Source organism: Ochlerotatus camptorhynchus, unplaced genomic scaffold, assembly GCF_037179485.1.
Source record: "Ochlerotatus camptorhynchus isolate MF236.1 unplaced genomic scaffold, CSIRO-AGI_Acam_v1.1 ptg000056l, whole genome shotgun sequence".
Classification (NCBI taxonomy): Eukaryota; Metazoa; Arthropoda; class Insecta; order Diptera; family Culicidae; genus Ochlerotatus; species Ochlerotatus camptorhynchus.
The window spans coordinates 1,844,112-1,854,881 of record NW_027040546.1 but is presented as its reverse complement, the minus strand read 5'-3'; positions in this window follow the sequence as shown (position 1 = coordinate 1,854,881).

Here is a 10,770-nt window from a genome sequence, read left to right as displayed (position 1 = left end):
ACATGATGAATTGTTGGCGAAACTGCCTGCGAGCGATCTGGACGAAATCTTTGAATACGTAGCCAAGCTTTTGTGTTGGATGGCGGGGGAGGGGGCGTGGATAGTTACCAGTTAACAAATGTTGGAGAGCCTTTTGAACTGGAAAGCAGTTGCTTTGTCATCGTGCTTGTGGGAGAGTGGGAGGACACAAAGTGGACTAGGTAGTGATGTTTTGCTTTTGTTCGGATTTTAGCCGAGAGCGATTCTTGGAAAAGTTCGATGTTTGCTGAGAAACGGAACAATTGCGATGCAGGAGATTTCCTTGTTCCATTCCATGCTTGTTGAACAAGTTGTTTTGAGACACAAGTAAGCTCTGTTTTAATGTTCGAAGAGATGAGATGTGCTGAAATGTACATGGTTGATTTTGCCACGTGGCAAGCCAAGTAGGTATATTCAACTTAGCCACTCTTCAAGAGAGGGAGAAAGAGATCATTTGTTTTGTTTAAAACTTTGCCCAACTATAATGGTGAAGCAATTGTTCATGAAACTTCTAGTTCGGTCAGTGGCACGGAAACGAAAAAGTTCCTTTCAATTTACTTTTTTACATTGTTTAGTTTCATCCCGAAGGTAGGAGATACCATTGTGGAAGAGTAATGAGGTATTCGTTTTTGATACGGGTATCAATTGAATGAGGATTCATCCTGAGAGAGCCAGCATCTCTCAAGATGAATCCTCATTCAATTGTAGGTATGCCGTATCATTTGAAGAGTTCTGGGATCTCTCTAGTAGTAAAATAACGTTTATTTCTGTTAATTATGATTTTACGTTGTTTTAACATTTTAATTGATTAGCCTATCAGGTTCTTCATCTTTGTTTCATTTGTTATTATTATTTACGTATTCACGTTTTTCTACTAGTCTGCAGAATACCTCTTGGGGAGTGCGTTATGTTTGAATTGAAGAAAGGGATAACGTACCTTACTACGAGTATAACTTAGCCTAACGTGCCACGGATGATCGGATGACCTGATGAGTTGATCTCAGACAGGTGTCTCTAAACGTTTCCAGGATAAAAACTCTCCGTTCTGCTAATGTCTGAATTCCAGCCAAGAGGTGGATCTAAGAATTTCTAGTTCGCGGGGACTGTTTAGGATCATCCTAAGGATCTTGTCTGGATCCTTTAGAGTTTGAGGTGATGACATTTGGCGCAACTCTCACAGATTGGCATACCGTACTTGATTACGGGAAGGATGATTTGTTTGTAGACAGAAAGCTTATTTTTCAGGGACAGGGTAGACCTCCTGTTGATGAGTGGATACAAGGATCTTATCAGGATATTACACTTGGTTTTCGTTTTATCAACGTGCTCCCTGAAAATCAGCTTGCTGTAGACTACCTCTTTCGACCATTCCAACACTGTGCCGTTCAGGCAGATCTTATTGTTCTCCGATGGAACAAGTCTGGGAGATTTAGAGTGTGGAACAGGACAGACAGGACGTCCAGGCCTCTCTAAAGATTGGCGGTCAGAGTTCCGATGACCCCACCCTTGTAGAGGATGGATGTGTCATCCGCGAACAGAGACAACGATCCACCATCAGGGAGAGCCGGACTATCGGAGGTGAACAGGTTGAATAGAATGGAGCCAAGGATGCTTCCTTGTGGAACCCCGGCACCGATGTTGAAAGCATCCGATGTGATGCCATTCAGAGAGGCTCGGAACGTTCTGTCTGATAGATAGTTGTTAATTATCTTCACTAGAAGATTGGAAGACCATAATGGTGCAATTTGAACACCAGGCCATCATGCCAGACATTGTCGAACGCTTTTTCAATGTTCAACAACGCCATGGAAGATGTTTTCGAAACAGACTTGATCCGTCTGAGAATGTTTGTTACTCGAGTCTGCTGGTGGACGGTTGAACGCCCTTTCAGAAAGCCAAACTGTTCCTCGAGTAACAAGTTGTTTTCTTCGGCACCTGTTAGGAGCCGGTGATAGACTGCTCTTTCGAACAGTTTTGATAACTGAGAGAAGGCTGATTGGTCGATAACTTGAATGAGAGGACGGATCATTCCCAGGTTTCCGGATGGGTATAACTTTGGCTGACTTCCAACACGAGGGGAAGTAGCCAAGTCTGAGACACTGATTAAAAGTTGTAGAATGTAGAACTCAAGTGTTTGAGTTCCAGATTCAGGATGTTATCAAAACCTGTGGCCTTCATGTTTTTAGATGATTTGATATAGGACAACAGTTCGTCAGCCGTAATTTTGGATTCCTCGGGGAAATTATTAGGAATCTGATGGAGGTTGGTTGCGTTTTCAGCAACCTGAGCTTTGGGAGGGCTGACGAAGTTTTGTCCGAGATTATGGGAGCTGACGAAGTGTTGACCTGTCGCGGCAGCCTTCTCTTCTGGAGCTATCAAATGAACCACTGGGTCGCCGGGACTATTCATGGTGTAAGTGGTGGAATGGGTCTTGGCTTATTTTTAAGGATTTTGGTTAGTTTCCAATAGGGATTTGCACAATCTGGGAGAGAGCGGATCCTGAAGTTCTGATTTTTGAGGACCACCAACCTGACTTGGATGGTTTTGTTAGGCAATTACAGTGGGTCTTCAAGACAGGCAAGCCAGAACGTTGGTATTGCCTTCGAATTGAGCTACGGAGTCTAACCAAGTTTTTGGTAATTCTATCAATTTTCAGAGTGTTGCTCACCTGGCACGTGTTGTTCCCTGGTCCGGGATATCACCTCCTCGATGGAACGCAGACACCGATCACGTCTTCGGGCGTCTCCGGAAGGACACCGTAGTCGACAGTGGAGTCGACACAGTCTTGGAACTCATCCCAGCTGACACGATGATAGTTGCGTCGGGAAGCTTGGAATCGTTTGACGGGTGAGCCCACTTCGGCCACCACCGGATAGTGGTCCGAACTCAGCTCCTGATGGGTCACAGCTTGCGAGATGTTGTCTCCCATGTTGCTAACGAAGATGTCGACGATGGAGTGCACGCACGCCGGAAGAAATCAGCCGGGTGGGAGAGTCAGGCGCCAGGACGGTGTAGTGAGCCTCTTGCAAGTCGTCGTTCAGGATGGTGCCGTTTAGATTCCGCCTTTGGTTGCCCTAAGCTTGATGTTTGCCGTTCATGTTGACAATATCCCTCCGCAGGTCTGCCGCGGATCCATCCCTGGCGTTTCAAAAAGAACTATCCACTCTCAATGCTTCAACCATTTTCAGCTGGAAACTGGGTAGGAGCCGGCAGCAGATATTGTTCCTGGTAGTGGTGGCCACACCACCACCTCTAGAGCTTGTCCGATCCAGCCTCACAAGCCGGAATCCAGGAATAAATACGTTCATCTCCGGTTGATAGCGATGTCGATGCTCTGTTCGTTGAGGAAGTCAATGAACTCGATAATTTTGCTCTTGAGCGAGCAAGCGTTCCAGTTTGCGATTTTGATGAGCTCATGGTTCATAACTGAGCATAAAGGTAGCCACAGCTTGGAGCAGGTCGGATTTGTTTTTGATGGTGTTGGCAATGTCGTGCATCTTGAAAAAGATGATCATTAGTTCCGCTGCGGTAAACGAAGAACCATCGTTGATTTCGGGCTGCGGTAGGGACGGTCCATCCTGACGCCAGTTTAGCCCAGGGGCTGAGAGGAGATCCTGCGGCTGTGGAACAGCAGTCGTCTGTTGACCTGAGTTTGCAGAGGCTCCGGCAGTTTGAGCTTGAGTAGCAGCGGCATGAGCAACAGCCAATCGTTGATTGAGTGGCAGCACTGGAATCGGTCGTCGTGGAACCGGTGGGAAGTTCTGATCATTCATCTCCGGCACCTGCTTGCGACCGGGCTGGTTTTTCATCGATGCTTTCTTCCGGATTTCGATGTACTCGGCGCGCTTCGGGCAGGCCTTGCCTGTAGCTTTGTGAGCAACACCGCAGTTGGCGCAAATGGGATCGGCTTCATCGAGTCTGTCGCAGGCGTCGGTTTTGTGTTGTTTGCCCCACTTGATGCAGTGGCAATTCTTGATACAGCAGGCAATTCGAGCATTGGGTGACTCCACGGGAGACCAGCTTTTACCGCTGGAGGTCCATCAAAGTTGTTGAGTTCTTCTCAAGGTGAACCAGGTATAGCTGGAGGCGGTACTTGACGGCCTTATTGTGGCGGGCCATCTTGTGAATTTGCACCGGCTTCAGTCCAATAGCCACCCTCTTCCAAGAGGACGCCTGTGTCCATGTCGTATAATCCGCGCAGGACGACCTCCCGATGTCGTGGGAGAAGTACTCCACCTGTGATTGGTCCAGTATGGTCTGTACCGCCTTGTAATATTTCAATGCCGGAACCATCAGTTTGTATCCTTCCGTGCCCAGCTGGATGGTGCACCGGACGCCCTGAGTGATGAAGAAGTTTATTTTTTCCCGCAGTCCGGGAGGGAAGCCTTTCCGGTAGAAGACCGGCATTCTGTCCTTCTTCGACAGTCCTGTTGTTTCCGTCATCGGTTCTGCACCGTCCTTCAGAACGGAGAACCGATTGTTGTCGAGCAGCTTCTTCGCGGCTGTCGCACTGTCACTGTTGTTTTCAGGCCTAGACCGTTTCCCGGGATTGCCAGCACTCTCGCCACCGCGCGATTTTTACCCATGGCTGAGTCAGCGAGAGCGTCTCTATTCAACGCGAGATAAAACGGAACAACGAAATCGAACAAACGAAGAGAGCGAGAGAAAAACGTCAACTGTACTGCACAACAGTCTGGCAGTGGGACGAATAAAACGATATGCAAGCGTTTTTATTATCGCTGCTTTTCTCCTCCATTCCTTTGATTGTTGAAGGGGTGAGCGGTCAACCGAGCATTGTGCTCGTTCATGTGAGCATGCGCAATGTGTCGTGTGTTCGATTTGCGCTCTATCGTTGCGTCCGTGTTTGGGAATTTTGATTTTTTTTTAAGTTATCCCCAGTATAGAAATTAAAGACTTAGTACTACGTCAAAAGTATAATGCCACCTGGCTTACAGGCCTTGTTATGATGCCGTGAAGGCTAACAAGCATACCAAGCCAAATCGATCATTCACGCAGAATACCGTAGCTAGAACCCGTGCTCGAAAGCTGTATGACCTGCTGACCAAGTCCGATGGGTGCATACTTATGGATGATGAAATCTATGTAAAGGTCGGTTGCGGACAGCTTCCAGGACTAGAATTTTGCAAGGCCATGTTGGATTTTGGCTGCGTCCTTTGAAAAATAGGCTTAGATTTTATAGAATGGACCTTGCTGAATCCATGCGTGATGGTACATTTTTTAAAGCATGCACATTTTTTTTAGAAAACGGGGTTTAAATTCTGAAAATTATATATTTTTATTAAATTCAGTCAAGTTGAATTTCGGCTTTTATATTGAGTGATTGAATGATATTTAATGTCAGTCTGAGCTTTCCTGAAGTAAATTAACTACACACTTAGATTTTTTCTACCAAGCTCGGCTGTGCAAATCTTGGCAAAACAAGTTTTACTGAGATCTCAGCAAACATTTCATTTGTTTGCTGAGATTCAGCTAAGCACTATCCGAGACTTAGCAATCAAATGTTACTTTTACTGAGATCTCAGTTAAACCTATTTTTGCCGAGATTTGCACAGCCGAGCTCGGTAGAAAAAACTAAGTGTGTAACTTTTAATATACCCAAGTAACCACCAAGCCCGCTAACTACCCTATAATCGCCAATTTTGGCTCCGTTCTTTGAAGAACAAGTTTGGATTCTATATAATAGACTTTTGTGAGTTCATACGTGGTGGAAGATTTTCTTTGAAGCCAATTTGGATTTCCGTTCTATCGTTTGAAATTTGTGCTTGGATTTTATAGAATGGAATTTGCTGAATCCATCCGTGAAGGACAGACTGGATTAATATTCACAAAAGCAGGTATTTTCATAGATTTTTTTTTTTCTGTTTTGCCAAACTGAATTTGGATCCTATCTTTGAAAAATGAGCTTTTAGAATAGAATTTGTTGGATCCACACGTGAGGGTTGAATTTCTCATTTGTTTAGAAAACCGAGTTTAAATTCACAAAACTACTTATTTTTATAAAATCTTTGATTTTCTGTCCTGTCAAGTTGAATTTCAGCCCCTTCCTTTGAAAAATAGGCGTGGAATTTATATAATTGCTGAATCCATTCGTCTTTCCATAGAAATTTGTTTTTTTTTCCGTTCTGCTAAATTGCATTTCGGCTCATACTTTTGAAAAATAGGCTTGTATTTTATAGAATGGACCTTGTTTAATTCATACGTGAAGGGTAAACCGGGTTTGTAATTCGAAACGTATTTTTTTTTTTTTGTAATTTGAAATTCTTTTTCTGTTAAGTTGGATTTTGATACCGTCCCTTGAAAGTTTTCTTAGATTTTATAGAATGAACCTTGCTGTATTCATACGTGAAGATTATTTTTTATTTTTTTTTTTCACAAAGACAGGCTTCAATTGACAAAAGCACGTATTTTTGGTTTTATGTTCAACCAAGATGGATTTTGGCTCCTTCCTTTGAATAGTAGGCTTAGATTTTGTTGAATAGACTTTCCTGAATCCATACGTTTTTTAGGCACGCACAATTGTTGAAAACTGGGTATTAGATTTATAAAGCAGGTATTTTCATATCAATTTGGGTTTCCTGTTTTGCCATGTTATATTTGAATAAGGAGGAACTATCGAAAACAGAGTATTTTTTTGATAAACACTATTAGGTTTGTAGTATTCCTGGTTTACCCGGAATTCATCAAAATCCAAAAATCAGTTGCTTTGATCCTACTCATCTACATTATAACCAATGTTCTTCCTCAAAAGGATACAAAAACTTATGCGCGAAATGTCTTGTTGAAAACCCGAATAGTAAACATAATAAAGTCAACATTTCAACAACAGGAGCCACGTTATGCATTAGTGTCAAAAAATCACGGCTTCAAAGAAGTATAAGGCGAAGACTAAGAAGTAATGTAAAAGTTTGAAATATATGGTTCATTTTATTTTTAGTTTATTTATAATCCCCCCCCCCTCTCCCTCGGCTGGTGCGAGCATCGAAAAAACTTGTGATTTGTGCCAGCCTAAATAAGAGATTATATTTTGGTTAATAATCTAAACAAATTATTTCCACGCAGAATTCGGGGTTTTGATAACGAGACGTAATTTCAAGGAGGTGGTGGAGATATTGTGAAATTATATTTTTCAGTTTTTTTTCACAAATATTTACAGACTTTTGAAATCACTGTTTTACATCAGTAATCAAATTACACGTGCAGTGCATTTTGCAACACGGATTAGAAATTCGCCCGTTTTCAAAACCACACACGCTAGCTTGAAAGTACCCATTAATGGTTGAAAAGACCCATTTTGAAGAAAAGTGGCTTAACTCATTAAATGAGTTACTCATTAATGGGTTAAATTTGTTTAATCATTAATGAGTTAAGCCACTTTTCTTCAAAATGGGTCCTTTTTTACTCATTAATGAGTACTTTCAAGTTAGCGTGCACAGGAACGAGCTGTCACTGTTATAGAAGGTCATAGTTCTAGATAGAGTTGGAATAAGGGCGTAACAGCTTTTGTAAACAATGATTTCTCTCGAAGATTTCTAGGAATTCAAGGCATGTCCACGCAAACCAACATTACCGTCGGGTAGGGGACGTCTTACCCTACCTGTTCGTGATGTTGATTTGCGTGGGCGAGCCTTGACTTTCAATACATCATGGAATGAAGGCATTGTTTACAAAAGCTGTTGAGACAGTGTACGCGATGTGATTTAATTTCGATAAAATTAATCGACGCAATTCGGACGTTTCCTTATGGCGGAACAGATCGCAGATTTGTGGGAAACGCTCACGAAGATCGGAATCATGCGCGAGTGCGAAAAACGAGGATTGCCAACTGCCGGCAATAAAAAGACTATGGCAAAGCGAATCATCAATCATGACACGACGATGACTGCAAACGAGCAATAGGAGGCCGATGAGGCAGACGACGATGCTGCTTCGGTGCTATCTGCAAGGTCATAGGTTCAAGACCGTTACGGACTGCATGGCCTTCAAGGATTCGATGTCCAAGAAAAAGTTGCATGCTCGAATTGCACGCTGGGTAGTGGATTTAGCCAAATTCATCTACGAAGTTGAACATCGTCGGGGAGAAAAGCTTCCTCACGTAGATGCACTTTCAAGAGCAAGTGTAATGGTCGTGTCTGCACCGATTGTCGCAAAAATGCGTGCAGCACAAAACAATGACGACAGATTGAAGGCGATTTCATCAGCGTTGGATCAAGGTGATGAATCCAACGGCTACACTGTTTCCAATGATGTCCTGAACAAAGGTGATGGCGAATCGAGGCCAATCTACGTTCCGGAGTCTATGGAAGTGGAGATTATCCGATCGGCTCATGAAAGAGGACATTTCGGTGTCAAGAAGACGAAGGAAAGGATCGATGCGGATTATTTCATACCAGGACTGGAAGAGAAGATCAAGCACTGCATTGCCACATGTGTCACCTGCATCGTCAACGAAAAGAGAAAAAAAGGAAAGCCTGAAGGAGAGTTACAGCCAATCCCGAAGGGCGATATTCCGTTGTGGATCAGCAAGGCGTCCAACTATATCTTAACCACAGACAAACAGACGTAACTCTTCATTCTGGATCATCGTTTGCGCATTTAACGATTGATTTGAATGTTATCGTTTCCGCGAACTACTCTCCGCAGCGCTGGCATCGGATCACTTTGACGTTTCTATCTATTCGGTTTTTCTTGCATGCAACATTGTTTGCGAATCAGCGAGCAAGCTTGTTTTCCGCGAGAAGCCCGCGAGATGTCGTTACTGAAGTCCTATGTTTGGCGGTACTATGTTTTGAAGATAATTTTATTCAAAGAATTACGTCTGTTTATCTGTGTCTTAACGGTCATCGACCCCTTTTCCAAGTTTGTATTGCTATTCCTAACGAAGTCAACTACCGCTGAAGAAGCCGTGAAGAAACTTCGAGTTATTACCGACACCTTCGGTTACCCGAGGAGAATCATTTGCGATCGAGGAGCGGCTTTCACGTCAGGACCAAGATGATGAAGAACATCGAGTTACACAAGATCGCCACTGATGTGCCACGCGGCAATGGACAAGTTGAACGAATTCATCGGATCATTATTCCAATGATCACCAAGATTTCCGTAGATAAACCTGAAGAGTGGTTCAAGCAAGTTTCTGACGTTCAGAAATGCTTGAATAACAGCTGGCAGAGAGCGATTGGTTTAACACCCTTTCAATTGCTGACCGCCATGGAAATGCGGACCAAGAAGGACCAGATTTTACATGAAATGCTGCAAAAGAAATTGCTTGGAATCTTTGAGGAGGAAAGAGAGGAGCTGAGGAAGACGGCACCCAAGAGTATCCAGATAATGCAAGACGAGAATCGAAAATATTACAACCTACGCAGGAAGCCGGCTGAGAAGTATCAAGTTGGAGATCTGGTGGCGACACCGAAAACCCAGTTTGGTATCGGTCAGAAGGTGAAGCCAAAGTTCTTTGGACCGTACGAGATCATCAATGTGCTTCCCAATGATCGTTACGAAGTGCTAAAAATCGACGACGAAACCGAAGGGCCTAAGAAGACATCATCTGCTGGTGATTGTATCAAGCTGTGGACACTTCCGGGTCGGAAGTAGTGCCAGAAATGGCCGTGGGGAACGAACGGGTAGCCCCTCGGCCAAACTTGTGAAGAAATCAGTTATTACCAAACCGTAGCACGAAGTACCTCGCGTGTGCGCGTTGTAAGATTTAATCAGTTAATAAAGTTACTTTTTCGTTATTCTCTCAACTCTAAACCCTTCCTTCTTACATAAATACTTGCACTAATCATTATGTTGAGTTCCATGTGATTTGAAGTATCGCACGATGCATTTGGACGCATGTCAGAATCTGTCCACTTCCCGTGGGTACCCGGTACATCTGAAAGAGGCCATTGTGATCATTGGGTCTGAATATGTCCACCATTGATCTTATAGTAAATTCTAATGTGATTTGAAGTGTCGCATGATGAATGTTTGATAGATAAATCTTTTGCAAATTTCCCAGTGGAATCTGGAATTCACATTTTAGTTCATATCTTCGGAACTATAATTCCGATCGGGAAAAAAATCAATAGCAATCTATGGGGATCTGAAACACATCTTCTCGAACTTGTTCCACTCAAATTGATCCAGCCATTTCTTCAGCAAAAATTGAGTGAGATACACTCATACGAACTTACATACATACATTCATACACACATTAATACATACAAACATACATACAGAAACATTTTACGATCCCGTTGAGATGAGTCTATTGGTATATGCCATTCGTCTCTCCGGGTCTTGGAACGAAATTGTGTTTTTCAAGTGATATCATAGCCTTTCGGTACACCTTGGTGTACCAGAAAGGCAAAAAGGCTGGTATCATCAAATTGTGTTATATTTAGCCAAGTTTGTCTCCCCCAGTTGTGTAATTATTTTGCAAAATGTAATGAATATTTTGCTTGATATATCTTATTTTAAAACTGTGTTTGTAAAATGGTTACAACAGTGTTAGTGCTTAGCGCCAATTCATTGTACTTGGCTTCGTTGTACAGTACTCTCCATTTCTCGATGATCTTGATTTCGCTATTCTTAATCTTTTTAGCAAACCTGATCCTGATGCATCAACACTTTTTGAGCACGGAGAGTTTAGAATCGTATTAGTAAGCTTAGAAATTGCTCTTTTGATTGTCGATTTCTCCATATTTAGGTGGTGGAAAGTTGAATCTCTCACTAAGATGTGCTCG